This window comes from Ranitomeya variabilis, chromosome 4, assembly GCF_051348905.1.
Source record: "Ranitomeya variabilis isolate aRanVar5 chromosome 4, aRanVar5.hap1, whole genome shotgun sequence".
In the NCBI taxonomy this organism is placed as follows: domain Eukaryota; kingdom Metazoa; phylum Chordata; class Amphibia; order Anura; family Dendrobatidae; genus Ranitomeya; species Ranitomeya variabilis.
In genome coordinates, this window is record NC_135235.1 from 642,119,229 (window position 1) to 642,134,462 (window position 15,234).

General features: G+C 46.7%; 1 protein-coding gene across 2 annotated transcripts in view; it reads right to left on the reverse strand.

The window, feature by feature from the left end:
• Nucleotides 1-15,234, reverse strand: part of LOC143767360 (uncharacterized) — a 272,655-nt gene that overhangs the window by 2,131 nt on the left and 255,290 nt on the right. The gene's annotated exons all lie outside the window — the stretch shown is intronic.

The window sequence follows — 15,234 nt, forward strand, 5'->3', positions numbered from 1 at the left end:
GTCCTCTGCCAGCCACTATTGTCAGTACCTGTTTTTTCATAGATCACCTAGTTTGAAGGCTATAAACACCTCTGTGTACGAAGAATTGGTAACCATTTTCTGTAGTTAATAAAGTTGGTGTCACGCTCACGCCCAGACTGGTTGGCACGGGTGTGCGGGGGTGTGGCCCCACTGTGCCACAGACCAGACTACCCCGGAAGGGGCGTAACAAAGTAGCTTCCTTGGTATTCGCTGGAGCCTCTGATGGTGAGGTCAGGGTTGTGCGGCAGGAAGCTACCATGTACCACTCCAGGGTGGTGTCTGGATGTGGCTGCTGATCCCACCAGGGGGAACGGAACATAGACAGGCAAGCGGGCACGGCTGGCACTCTGGCAGACAGGCGGGCACGGCTGGGACATTGGCAGGTGGACGGGTACAACAGAGACACTGGCAGGCACGCAGGTATGGCTGGTGCTCTAGCAGGACAGGCAGACAAGGCTGGTACACTGGAAGAACGGGTAGGAACTGGTATGCAGGCGGGTGTGTAAAACAGGTAAGAACCTGTTCAGACAGGAGGGTTTATGAGAACAGGTAGAGAAAGACTGCAAGGAGCAGAGCAAAGCAGAAGCACAGGAAGTGGACCCAAGAGCAGGAGGCGGAGCCAAGTGTGGAAACGCAGGAGGCGTAGCCAAGAGCAGGAGATGTAGAAACGGAGCAAGGAGCGGAGCCAGGTAGAACCACAAGGAGCAGAGCCGCAGAGCAAAGTCACAGAGTGCAGAGACAGGAGCTGTCATGTCGGACGCCGTTCAGACCAGGTCGTCCGACAGACAGCGGTAGTTCCGCTTTTGACCACTATTTGCTCATTGGCGTCGGCTAGATTTTGTCTAGCTGTTCCGGGGTTAATTTACCTGATCCTCGGATTGGAAGCTGGGCCATGCCCATTGCCTTTAAATAGCTTTCCTGATCATTGGGCGTCGCCGATTATAGCTTCTGTCTTGCGTTGTTATCTCGGTCTGGAGTGGAGAGCTGGTTGTTGGAGAATCGTTGCTGGTGGTGTATTTTCCTTTGTCTTATTTACTCCTTCCTATATTTGTGTTTATTTTGCCCTGCACATTTATAGTGTATTCCTGAGTGACTGCGGCATGGGGTATCTTTTCCTTTATCCTTGTCTGTGCTAACTGTGGGTATTGGTGTATTGCATTCACCGGGTGGAGGTTTTCAGCCTAGGGTTGTAACAGGAGGCAGGGTGAGGTTCGAGGCCTGGACATGCACATCATCAGTGTAAACTTCAGGTAGAGGGTCAGTCAGCATTTCTCTAGTCTGACGGAAATTGCAGGGGCCCGGGTTATTAGCTCTCGCCCACCTAGTCTCCCCGTGACATTATAATCGGCTCAACAAAAAAAAAAAAGGGGTTTCTTTTTTTTTTTGTGCTTTGTCATGGATCCCATGACTTCCATAACCCGCCAGTTGGAGGCACTATCCCTACAGGTCACAGAGTTGAGGGGGGCAGTACAGCAACAGGGACTAGCAGTATCTAATGTGCAAGCTAGAGCAACAAAGAGTTGCTGAGCCTAAATTTCCGTTGCCTGAAAAATTTGCTGGGGAACGCAGTAAATTTGTTTCTTTTCGTGAAGCTTGCAAACTATATTTCCGTATGCGCCCGATCTCCTCGGGTAATGAGGCTCAGCGTGTGGGCCTGGTGTTGTCATTGTTAAGTGGGGATCCCCAAGCATGGGCGTTTTCTTTGCCATCTGATTCTGCTGCATTTTACTCTGTGGAGAGTTTTTTTTCTTCTCTTGGGAAAATCTACGATGAACCTGACAGAATGGCTCTGGCAGAATCTAAGATACGCTCTATTCGCCAGGGGGAGCGAGTAGCAGAGGATTACTGTTCTGAATTCCGCCGCTGGGCGATTGATACCCAATGGAATGATCCAGCATTGCGGAGTCAGTTTATTCATGGGGTTTCTGGAAGGGTTAAAAAAGCCCTTCTGATGTACGAGACTCCTGCTTCTCTAGATTCCGCTATGAGTCTGGTTGTCCGCATTGATCGCCGTCTGCGTCAGGGGGAGCATGAGACACCGCCTGTGGGTGAAGGTGTAGGTACACGTGAGGTTGCTGCAGGTGAGCCCACGGAGTCTATGCAAATCGCAGGGGTGTCACATGTAAAGCGTCGAGCCCCAGAGGTCAGGAAGCAGGGAGCCTGTTTTTACTGTGGTAAAATTGGTCATTTTTTTAACATCTGTCCTCTGCTGACTAAGAAAAACGCAACGGCGGAAAACTTCTGAGCTCAGAGGGTGTGGAGGAGACCAGTCTGAGCTTATGTATATCCTCCATGGTGGTTTCTCAATGCATGCTCCCTGCTAAGGTTTTTATCGCTGGCAGTGAGCTGCCAATTACTGTTTTTGTGGATAGTGGTTCAGCCACAAATCTCATTGATGAGGAGTTTGCGCGCACAGCAGGTTTTAGGATTGAGAAACTGTCTCATCCTATCCGCGTGGTCACCATCAATGAAGCTCCTCTCTCTCAGGGGGAGACTACTGAATTTGTGGCTGAGGTGAAACTCCACATTGGGGTTCTACATTCCAAGCGGGTTACTGTTGTGAATTAGACTTTTTGGCTCCCTCTTGTGGTTACTAGTGATATGACTCTGGGATTGTCTTTCCTCAGTTTGGCACTCACCTGGGTCGTTAGTCCAGGGGTGTTGCTATATAAACTTCCTGGATCCTTAGTCCAGTGCCTGGCATCGTTGTAATCAGATCCTTTCTGTTTGCTCCTGTCTGCTGGTCCCAGTTCGTGCAAAATTAAGCTAAGTCCTGCTTCTTTGTTTTTTGGTTATTTGCTTTGCTCTTATTTTTGTCCAGCTTGTACTAAATGTGATTCCTGACTTTGCTGGAAGCTCTAGGGGGCTGGTGTTCTCCCCCCGGGCTGTTAGACGGTTCGGGGGTTCTTGAATATCCAGTGTGGATATTTTGATAGGGTTTTAGCTAAACCATGTAAGTCATCTTACTATATTCTGCTATTAGCTAGTGGGCCTCTCTTTGCTAAATACCTAGCTCATTCTTACGTTTGTCTTTTCCTTTTACCTCACCGTTATTATTTGTTGGGGGCTTGTATCCAACTTTTGGGGTCTTTTCTCTGGAGGCAAGAAAGGTCTTTCTTTTCCCTTCCAGGGTTAGTTAGTTCTCCGGCTGGCGCGAGACGTCTAGAACCAACGTAGGCACGTTCCCCGGCTGCTGCTATTTGTGGTGCTAGGATTAGATATATGGTCAGCTCAGTTACCACTGCCCTATGAGCTGGTTTATTGTGTTTGCAGACTTAGTAATTATTTCTGAGACCCTCTGCCATTGGGGTCATAACAGTATGCCAGGCCAACATTGAATGTTTAATGCATTGCAGAAGTGGGATAATAAGAAAGGAAATTCTGAGGTTTATTTTGTTTGTTTTTTTTTTCCTCTCTTCCTCCCCTTTACCTCTGAGTGGCTTGTGCTTGCTGCAGACATGAATGTCCAGACCTTGATTACAAGTGTAGACCAGCTTACTGCTCGTGTGCAGGGCATACAAGATTTTGTTACCAGTAGTCCAATGTCTGAACCTAAAATACCTATTCCTGAACTGTTTTCTGGAGACCAATTTAAGTTTAGGAATTTCAGGAATAATTGTAAATTGTTTCTATCTCTGAGACCCCGTTCATCTGGAGATTCAGCTCAGCAAGTTAAAATTGTTATCTCTTTTTTACGGGGCGACCCTCAGGATTGGGCTTTCTCGCTAGCGCCAGGAGATCCGGCATTGGCAAATATTGATGCGTTTTTTCTGGCGCTCGGATTGCTTTACGAGGAACCCAATCTTGAAGTTCAGGCAGAAAAAGCCTTGCTGGCTATTTCTCAGGGCCAGGATGAAGCTGAAGTGTATTGCCAAAAATTTCGGAAATGGTCCGTGCTTACTCAGTGGAATGAGTGTGCTCTGGCCGCAAATTTCAGAAATGGCCTTTCTGAAGCCATTAAGAATGTGATGGTGGGTTTCCCCATTCCTACAAGTCTGAATGATTCCATGGCGCTGGCTATTCAAATTGACCGGCGTTTGCGGGAGCGCAAAACCGCTAATCCTCTGGTGGTGTTGTCTGAACAAACACCTGATTTAATGCAATGTGATAGAATTCAGACTAGAAATGAGCGGAAAAATCATAGACATCAGAATGGGTTGTGTTTTTACTGTGGTGATTCTACACATGTTATATCAGCATGCTCTAAACGCCTAACAAGGGTTGTTAGTCCTGTCGCCATTGGTAATTTGCAACCTAAATTTATTTTGTCTGTGACTTTAATTTGCTCATTGTCTTCTTACCCTGTTATGGCGTTTGTGGATTCAGGTGCTGCCCTGAGTCTTATGGATCTGTCATTTGCCAAGCGCTGTGGTTTTGTTCTTGAACCGTTGGTAAATCCTATTCCTCTTAGAGGTATTGATACTACGCCATTGGCGGAAAATAAACCGCAGTTTTGGACGCAGGTAACCATGTGCATGACTCCTGAACATCGGGAGGTGATTCGTTTTCTTGTTCTGCATAAAATGCATGATTTGGTCGTTTTGGGTCTGCCATGGTTACAGACCCACAATCCAGTCTTGGATTGGAAGGCAATGTCTGTGTCAAGTTGGGGCTGTCAGGTAATTCATGCTGATTCCCCGCCGGTGTCTATTGCTTCCTCTACTCCTTCGGAAGTTCCTGAGTATTTGTCTGATTATCAGGATGTATTCAGCGAGTCCAGGTCCAGTGCTCTGCCTCCTCATAGGGACTGTGACTGCGCCATAGATTTGATTCCAGGTAGTAAATTTCCTAAGGGAAGACTATTTAATCTGTCTGTACCTGAGCATGCCGCAATGCGTTCGTATATCAAGGAGTCTCTGGAGAAGGGGCATATCCGTCCATCCTCTTCCCCTCTTGGTGCGGGATTCTTTTTTGTGGCCAAGAAGGACAGATCTTTGAGACCTTGTATTGACTATCGGCTTCTGAATAAAATCACTGTTAAATTTCAGTATCCTTTGCCTCTGTTGTCGGACTTGTTTGCCCGGATTAAAGGTGCCAAGTGGTTCACCAAGATAGATCTTCGTGGTGCGTACAACCTTGTGCGCATTAAGCAAGGAGATGAATGGAAGACAGCATTTAATACGCCCGAAGGTCATTTTGAGTACTTGGTGATGCCTTTTGGGCTCTCTAATGCTCCCTCAGTGTTTCAGTCCTTTATGCATGATATTTTCCGGAAGTATCTGGATAAATTTATGATTGTTTATCTGGATGATATTCTGGTTTTCTCTGAAGATTGGGACTCACATGTGGAGCAGGTCAGGATGGTGTTTCAGGTTTTGCGTGAGAATGCTCTGTTTGTTAAGGGCTCAAAGTGTCTCTTTGGAGTACAGAAGGTTCCCTTTTTGGGGTTTATTTTTTCCCCTTCTGCTGTGGAGATGGACCCAGTCAAGGTCCGAGCTATTCATGATTGGACTCAACCCACGTCAGTTAAGAGTCTTCAGAAGTTCTTGGGTTTTGCTAACTTCTACCGTCGTTTTATCGCTAATTTTTCTAGCGTTGTTAAACCTTTGACGGATATGACCAAGAAAGGTTCTGATGTTGCTAACTGGGCTCCTGCAGCCGTGGAGGCGTTCCAAGAGTTGAAGCGCCGGTTTACTTCGGCGCCTATTTTGTGCCAGCCTGATGTCTCACTTCCCTTTCAGGTCGAAGTGGATGCTTCTGAGATTGGGGCAGGGGCCGTTTTGTCGCAGAGAGGCCCTGGTTGCTCGGTAATGAGACCATGTGCTTTCTTCTCTAGGAAGTTTTCGCCTGCTGAGCGGAATTATGATGTTGGCAATCGGGAGTTGCTGGCCATGAAGTGGGCATTTGAGGAGTGGCGTCATTGGCTCGAGGGTGCTAAGCATCGTGTGGTGGTCTTGACTGATCACAAAAATTTGATGTATCTCGAGTCTGCTAAACGCCTGAATCCTAGACAGGCCCGCTGGTCATTGTTTTTCTCCCGTTTTGACTTTGTGGTCTCGTATTTACCAGGTTCAAAGAATGTGAAGGCTGATGCTCTTTCAAGGAGCTTTGTGCCTGACTCTCCTGGAGTCGCAGAACCAGTTGGTATTCTTAAAGAGGAAGTTATCTTGTCGGCCATTTCTCCTGATTTGCGACGTGTGCTGCAGAGATTTCAGGCTGGTAGACCTGACTCTTGTCCACCTGACAGACTGTTTGTTCCTGATAAGTGGACCAGCAGAGTCATTTCCGAGGTTCATTCCTCGGTGTTGGCAGGGCATCCGGGAATTTTTGGCACCAGAGATCTGGTGGCTAGGTCCTTTTGGTGGCCTTCCTTGTCACGGGATGTGCGGTCATTTGTGCAGTCCTGTGGGACTTGTGCTCGAGCTAAGCCTTGCTGTTCTCATGCCAGCGGGTTGCTCTTGCCCTTGCCTGTCCCGAAGAGGCCTTGGACACACATTTCCATGGATTTCATTTCAGATCTCCCGGTGTCTCAGGGCATGTCTGTCATCTGGGTGGTATGTGATCGCTTTTCTAAAATGGTCCATTTGGTGCCTTTGCCTAAGCTGCCTTCCTCTTCCGATCTGGTTCCTGTGTTCTTTCAGAATGTGGTTCGTTTACACGGCATTCCTGAGAATATTGTGTCTGACAGAGGATCCCAGTTTGTTTCCAGGTTCTGGCGATCCTTTTGTGCTAGGATGGGCATTGATTTGTCGTTTTCGTCTGCCTTTCATCCTCAGACTAATGGACAAACGGAGCGAACTAATCAGACTCTGGAGGCTTATTTGAGGTGTTTTGTTTCGGCAGATCAGGATGATTGGGTGACCTTCTTGCCGTTGGCTGAGTTTGCCCTTAATAATCGGGCTAGTTCCGCTACTTTGGTTTCGCCATTTTTTCTGCAACTCTGGTTTCCATCCTCGTTTTTCCTCGGGACATGTGGAGCCTTCTGACTGTCCTGGGGTAGATTCTGTGGTGGATAGGTTGCAGCAGATCTGGAATCATGTGGTGGACAACTTAAAGTTGTCACAGGAGAAGGCTCAGCGTTTTGCCAACCGCCGCCGCGGTGTGGGTCCCCGACTTCGTGTTGGGGATTTGGTATGGCTGTCTTCTCGATTTGTTCCTATGAAGGTCTCCTCTCCTAAATTTAAGCCTCGCTTCATCGGTCCTTACAAGATATTGGAAATCCTTAATCCTGTGTCCTTTCGCTTGGATCTTCCGGTGTCGTTTGCCATTCACAACGTGTTCCATAGGTCTTTGTTGCGGCGGTACGTTGTACCTGTGGTTCCTTCTGTTGAGCCTCCTGCTCCGGTGTTGGTTGAGGGCGAGTTGGAGTACGTGGTGGAGAAGATCTTGGATTCTCGTCTCTCCAGACGGAGGCTTCAGTATCTGGTCAAGTGGAAGGGCTATGGTCAGGAGGATAATTCCTGGGTGGTTGCTTCTGATGTGCATGCGGCCGATTTAGTTCGTGCCTTTCACGCTGCTCATCCTGATCGCCCTGGTGGTCTTGGTGAGGGTTCGGTGACCCCTCCTTAAGGGGGGGTACTGTTGTGAATTAGACTTTTTGGCTCCCTCTTGTGGTTACTAGTGATATGACTCTGGGATTGTCTTTCCTCAGTTTGGCACTCACCTGGGTCGTTAGTCCAGGGGTGTTGCTATATAAACTTCCTGGATCCTTAGTCCAGTGCCTGGCATCGTTGTAATCAGATCCTTTCTGTTTGCTCCTGTCTGCTGGTCCCAGTTTGTGCAAAATTAAGCTAAGTCCTGCTTCTTTGTTTTTTGGTTATTTGCTTTGCTCTTATTTTTGTCCAGCTTGTACTAAATGTGATTCCTGACTTTGCTGGAAGCTCTAGGGGGCTGGTGTTCTCCCCCCGGGCCGTTAGACGGTTCGGGGGTTCTTGAATATCCAGCGTGGATATTTTGATAGGGTTTTAGCTGACCATATAAGTCATCTTACTATATTCTGCTATTAGCTAGTGGGCCTCTCTTTGCTAAATACCTAGCTCATTCTTACGTTTGTCTTTTCCTCTTACCTCACCGTTATTATTTGTTGGGGGCTTGTATCCAACTTTTGGGGTCTTTTCTCTGGAGGCAAGAAAGGTCTTTCTTTTCCCTTCTAGGGTTAGTTAGTTCTCCGGCTGGCGCGAGACGTCTAGAACCAACGTAGGCACGTTCCCCGGCTGCTGCTATTTGTGGTGCTAGGATTAGATATATGGTCAGCTCAGTTACCACTGCCCTATGAGCTGGTTTATTGTGTTTGCAGACTTAGTAATTATTTCTGAGACCCTCTGCCATTGGGGTCATAACAGTTACTTGTAAGGTGCTCAGGAATCTTCCTGCTCAGGTGGTTTTGGGTTTTCCTTGGTTGTCTATGCACAACCCGGTAATTGACTGGAAAACTCAGGACATAATTCAGTGGAGCGAGTTCTGCCAGGAGAATTGCCTGGCCACATGTGTGGCTGCGGTGACTTCAAGTCACTTCTGGATTTTGTGGATGTGTTCTCCGAGAAGGGTTGTTCAGAGTTGCCGCCACATCGTCCCTATGACTGTTCTATCAGGTTTAAACCAGGGGCCAAATTACCTAAAGCAAGGATGTTCAACATCTCCGGTCCGGAGAGACAAGCGTTAAAAGATTATATTGCTGAAAGCTTGAGCAAAGGGCACATCAGGCCGTCATCCTCGCCGGTGGCAGCAGGGTTCTTCTTTGTGTTTGGATTTCAGGGAGTTGAACCAGATTACGGTTAGTGATCCATACCCTATGCCACTGATTCCAGACTTGTTCAACCAGGTGGCAGGTGCTAAGTGGTTTACCAAGCTTGACCTCAGGGGGGCGTACAACCTCATAAGAGTCCGTCAAGGTGATGAGTGGAAGACGGCTTGTAATACCCCTGAGGGTCATTTTGAAAATTTGGTGATGCCATTTGGGTTGACTAACGCACCTGCAGTGTTCCAACATTTCATCAATGATGTGTTCTCGCATGTTTTTGGGAAATTTGTTATCGTGTACCTAGATGACATTCTCATATATTCTTGCGACCGTGATGCTCATTTAGATCATGTCAGGCAGGTGTTACAGCTTCTCAGAGAGAATAAGCTGTATGCTAAACTTGAGAAATGTGTATTTTTTGTTCAAGAGTTGCCGTTCTTGGGTTATATTCTGTCTGCTTCTGGTTTTAAAGTGGACGCCGCTAAGGTGCAAGCGGTGCTGCATTGGGAAAGTCCTGATAACCTGAAAGCACTTCAGTGGTTCCTTGGGTTTTCTAACTACTATAGGAAATTTATCAAGGATTTTTCCATCATTGCTAAACCGCTAACTGACATGACTAAAAAGGGTACCAATTTCTCCGTTTGGCCTGAGGCTGCTGTGCGCGCATTTGAATTTCTTAAGAACAGTTTTGTTTCAGCCCCCATTCTTGTGCAGCCAGACGTATCAAAACCCTTTGTTGTGGAAGTCGATGCGTCTGAGGTTGGTGTGGGAGCGGTACTATCTCAAGGCTCATCTTTGAGTGGTTTGCGTCCGTGCGCCTATTTCTCCAAGAAACTGTCATCCGCCGAACGTAACTACGATATCGGCAACAGGGAGTTGTTGGCAATTAAGTTGGCCTTTGAGGAATGGCGACACTTCTTGGAGGGGTCGGTACATCAGGTTACGGTTATTACCGATCATAAGAATCTGCTGTATTTGGAGTCAGCCAAGCGTCTGTCCCCCAGGCAGGCTCGCTGGGCATTGTTTTTCACGGGGTTCAATTTTGTGGTCACTTACAGACCGGGGTCTAAAAACACTAAGGCGGATGCTCTGTCCAGGTGTTTTCCGGGGGGAGAACCTCGGGAGGATCCAGTACCCATCCTCCAAAAGGGTGTTGTTGTTTCGGCTCTCACTACTGAGGTTGAGGCTGAGATTGCCGAGGCTCAGGAGGAGGTATCATCTGAGCTTCCCATCAACAAATCTTTTGTACCGCTTCATCTCCGCTTAAAGGTTTTGGCGGAGCATCATGATGCTGTCCTGGCTGGCCACCCAGGGGTTAGAGGTACCTTGGAGTTGGTGTCACGTCGGTTTTGGTGGCCCAAGATCCGACAGGACGTGGTCTCATACGTGTCAGCTTGTACCACGTGCGCTAGGGCTAAGACGCCCCGCTCCCATCCTGTTGGCACACTACTTCCTCTTGAGGTACCTAGTAAGCCATGGACGGAAATCTCCATGGATTTCATCACTGATTTGCCCTCATCAGCTGGGAACACGGTCATCTTGGTGATTGTTGATCGGTTTTCAAAAATGTCGCACTTTGTGTCTTTGCCTTCGTTGCCTAACGCTAAGACTCTGGCTCAGGTATTTGTGCAGGAGGTGGTCAGACTTCATGGGGTTCCGTCTGACATCGTGTCTGATAGGGGGTCTCAGTTTGTGGCAAAATTTTGAAAAGCATTTTGCTCACGGCTGGGGATCAAGTTGTCCCATTCTTCGGCGTTTCATCCTCAGTCAAATGGCCAGACTGAGCGTATGAACCAAAATTTGGAACAGTACCTACGCTGTTTTGTCTCTGATAACCAGGAGGAGTGGTCTACCTTTCTTCCTTTGGCTGAGTTTGCCATCAATAATCACCGCCAGGAGTCATTTGGGGAGTCTCCGTTTTTTTGTGTTTACGGGCTACATCCTCAATGTTGTACTTTGAGTCAGAGGGGCTCTTCCGGCATTCCGGAGGACCAGTTAGGAGCACAATTGTCGTCAGTTTGGAGGAGAGTTAAACAGTGCCTGTTGAGTGTGGGTGCCAGGTACAAACGTGTGGCTGACAGTAGGCGTGTGCCAGGTCCGGACCTGAGTGTGGATGACTGGGTGTGGTTATCCACAAAAAACATAAGACTCAAGATACCATCCCTTAAATTGGGTCCAAGGTTTATTGGTCCATTTAGGGTCACCGCCGTCATTAACCCAGTAGCGTACCGACTGGAGCTCCCTACGGTGTATAAGATATACAACGTGTTCCACAGGTCTCTTCTGAAGAAGGTGGTGGGTTCTGTGGACGCGGCGCCTATGCCACCTCCAGTTTTGGTGGATGGTAACCTGGAATTTGAAGTCTCTAAGGTCGTTGACTCTCGTGTAGTACGTCGCACTTTACAGTATTTGGTACACTGGCGTGGTTATGGGCCTGAGGAGAGGTCCTGGGTACCAGCCTCGGACGTTCATGCGGATCGGCTGGTCAGGTTTTTTCATCGTCGCCATCCGGACAAGCCGGGTCCTATAAGCCGTGAGGGCCCTGAGGTCCCTCGTAGAAGGCGGGGTACTGTCATATCGGACGCCGTTCAGACCAGGTCGTCCGACAGACAGCGGTAGTTCCGCTTTTGACCACTATTTGCTCATTGGCGTCGGCTAGATTTTGTCTAGCTGTTCCGGGGTCAATTTACCTGATCCTCGGATTGGAAGCTGGGCCATGCCCATTGCCTTTAAATAGCTTTCCTGATCATTGGGCGTCGCCGATTATAGCTTCTGTCTTGCGTTGTTATCTCGGTTTGGAGTGGAGAGCTGGTTGTTGGAGATTCGTTGCTGGTGGTGTATTTTCCTTTGTCTTATTTACTCCTTCCTATATTTGTGTTTATTTTGCCCTGCACATTTAGAGTGTATTCCTGAGTGACTGCGGCGTGGTGTATATTTTCCTTTATCCTTGTCTGTGCTAACTGTGGGTATTGGTGTATTGCATTCACCGGGTGGAGGGTGAAGGTTTTCAGCCTAGGGTTGTAACAGGAGGCAGGGTGAGGTTCGAGGCCTGAACATGCACACCATCAGTGTAAACTTCAGGTAGAGGGTCAGTCAGCATTTCCCTAGTCTGAGGGAAATTGCAGGGGCCCGGGTTATTAGCTCTCGCCCACCTAGTCTCCCCATGACAGGAGCAGGGCAAAGACACAGAGTGCAGAGACAAGAGCAGAGCAAGTCAAGACACAGAGTGCAGTCAAGTGCAGAGCAAAGCAGAACAGAGTGCAGAGCCGAGAGCAGAGCAAAGCAAGACACAGTGCAGTGCCGAGAGCAGAGCAAAGCAAAACACAGAGTGCAAAGCCAAGAGCAGAGCAAAGCAAGACACAGAATGCAGAGCTGAGAGCAGAGCAAAGCTAGACACAGAGTATGCACAGCAGAGAAAGCAAACCAAGACAGGGATATAAACGGACACAGGAACAGGACTAGACTAAGACAGAGTCAGGAATGGGACAAGGCACAGAGACAAGGACACAGGTCATATCTCAGTGATCCGGAGGCTGTTTTTTTTTGTAACATATTTAATGTCAGAGGTAAGTTTTGGTTGATACGATTTGTGTTTATTTATGAAAATATCAAATATGTTACAAAAATATTAGAAAATTTAGCAATTTTCAAACTTTGAATTTTTCCACACCTAAGATAAGTTATACAACACAAAATAGTTAACAAATAACATTTACCATACGTCTACTTAACATTGGCATAATTTTTTAAATATATATATTTTGTCAGGAAATAAGGATTACAAGTTTATGATCAGCTTCCCTTTTTTTTCCATTTCCATTTTTGACTTTGAGAGGCCTATGTGAAAATATCCAAAAGAAACATCGTTTTAAAAACTGCACCTCTCAAAACCACATTCAAGAAGTTTATTAACCCTATAGGGGCTTCATAGCAATGAAAACAATGTGGAAGGAAAGAATGAAAATTTTACTTTTACCCACAAAAATTTTGCTTTGGCCCCAAATTTTGCATTTTCAAAAGGGTAACAAGGAGAAAACAGAATGTACAAATTATTTTGCGGTTTCTCCTTAGTAGTGATGAGCAAACCCATGGATGTCAGTGTTCAGTTGGTTCGGGCAGACTTTTTTTTAAAAGTCCAGTGGCAAACTTAACCCGAACGTGACCCCGGAACCCATATAAGTCAATGGGGACCTAAGTTTCAGAGCTGTAAAATGACTATAAAATCGTGGTAGTAAGGGCTAGTGGGCTGCTAAAGGAAGCATAATGGGAGTAAGAGCAGGACAACTACCCTGCAAACAAATGTGGATAGGAGAATGACTTAAAGGGGTTATTTTACCATAGCAATCATGGTAAAATAGAAGTAAATGAATAACATAAAAATGTATACAGTGCCCTCACAGTGGCCTATTACCAGTCCAGTTAAAAACTTCACCCACAGAGCATGTGGAAGAGTATACCCACAGAAGTAGCTTACGAACTTCACCCCAGACCATGGGGCATAGTACCCCCCAGAAGCTGATTCAGATTTTACCTACAGAGCGTGGAGAACAATATCCCCAACACACGATTATTAAACATTTCTGCCACAGAGCATGTGACACAATATTCCAACATAAGAAGTTTAAAAATTTCAGTCTCAGAGCACGGGGAACAATACCCCCACAGAATATTGCACTAATTTAAGCCACATTGCATGGGGCATGATACCCCAATGTTAAAACATCTACGCTACAGTACTGTGTACTGCAAATGCATCTGAAGAAAACAGTAGATCCTGAAAAGATTACCTTTAAAAAATTACTGTTCAAAGCAGGCAATCACACCTGAATTAGGGCCTTTAGCACAAGTCTGGTTTACACAATTAAAATTAATAAAGTAATAAATAAATAATAAATAAATACAATTGTTAAGGGGAACTAATGGAAATAACAGAAAATAAAATGCAAAACCAAACAATTATCTTTAACCAGGAGGCTGAGGTACAAATCGAGGATGAGGTACATGTTGTGATGTAAGTTTAACAGTCCAAGTAGGAGGTAGCCAACACTATTTTTTTGGGTATATTTATTTTAAATTTTTAGGGGAACTAATGAAAATGACAAAAATTAAATACAGAAACAGAGCATTATCTTGAATCAGGAGGCCAGGGTCTAAGTTGAGGATGAGGTAGACGTTGTCATGTATGTTTAACAGTCAAATTAGAAGTTATCCAACAGCTTTTTTTTAAAAAAAAATTTAACCGAAACTAATTAAAATAACAGAAATTAAATACAAAAACAAAGTATTATCTTCAACAAGGAGGCCGAGGTTCAAGTGGAGGATGAGGAGGAAGTGGAGGTGGGGGATTTTTTTTGGTGGGGGAGGCCACAAATTTGAATGAATAACAAATAGTTTAACCATGGCTGCGTGCACCTGATATAGTTGTCTAGTCAACCACTGGTAAGGACAAGTCCTTTGTGATCCATGCCTGGTTCATTTTAATGAATGTGAGCTTGCCCACGTTGGCTGTGGACAGGCATCCGCTAAACACATGTTCAGACAGTGCACTTGCTGCAGGGCAGGCCAGTACCTCCAAGGTGTAAAGTGCAAGCTCAGGCCATGTGTCCAATTTGGAGACCCAAAAGTTAAATGGGGCACACCCATCAGTTATAATGTGGAGATGTGTGGACAGGTAATCTTCCACCATGTTGTGGAAATGCTGTTTCCTGCTGATATTGACTGAAACAGATAGGGGTGCCGGATGTTGCGGCGTGCGGAGGAATTGTTCCCACATTTTGGCTATGCTAACCCTGCCTTCTGAGGTGCTGGCGGTGCCCCCGCTGTGTTTGCAACTTCTTCCTCTGCCTTGTTCTTCCATTGAGCCCCCGCTGTCAGGTAGGAAAGCCATTAGTAGGTTCTCTACCAGGGTGTCCTTGTATTGATGCATTTTGATATCCCGGTCCAAGAATGGAAGTAACGATGGTACATTGTCCTTGTAGCGGGGATCCAGTAGGGTGGCAATCCAATAATCAGAACTTGTAATAATATGGGCAACTCGGCGGTCATTGCGTAGGCACAGAAGCATGTATTGGCTTATGTGTGCCAGGCTGCCCACAGTCATTGACAAGCTGTCATTGGTGAGAGGTGTATGGTCTGGGTCCTCTGAATCCCCCCAGCCATGTTCGAATGATTCCTGTGAGCAGCTTGGAGTGCCATCCTGCTGGAAACATGGTTCTTTAATGTCCTCCTCATCCTCCAAAACTGTCCCTTGGTTGGAGCCATGCATACTAGACCGCTGTGGAAACAGGAACCCACCATCCGAGCCTTGTGTGGATGACAGGTCTGATAAAGGTGTAAATGTTGCTTGGTCCTCCTTCTCCTCTTCCTTTTGAGCCACAACCTCATACACCATCGCCTGAAGGGTTTTTTGAAGCAGACATAGAAGTGGGATAGTTACGCTGATTATGGCGTCATCAGCGCTGGCCATGTTGGTGGAATATTCAAAGCAGCGCAACATGGCACACATGTCCCGCATTGAGGCCCACTCATTTCTG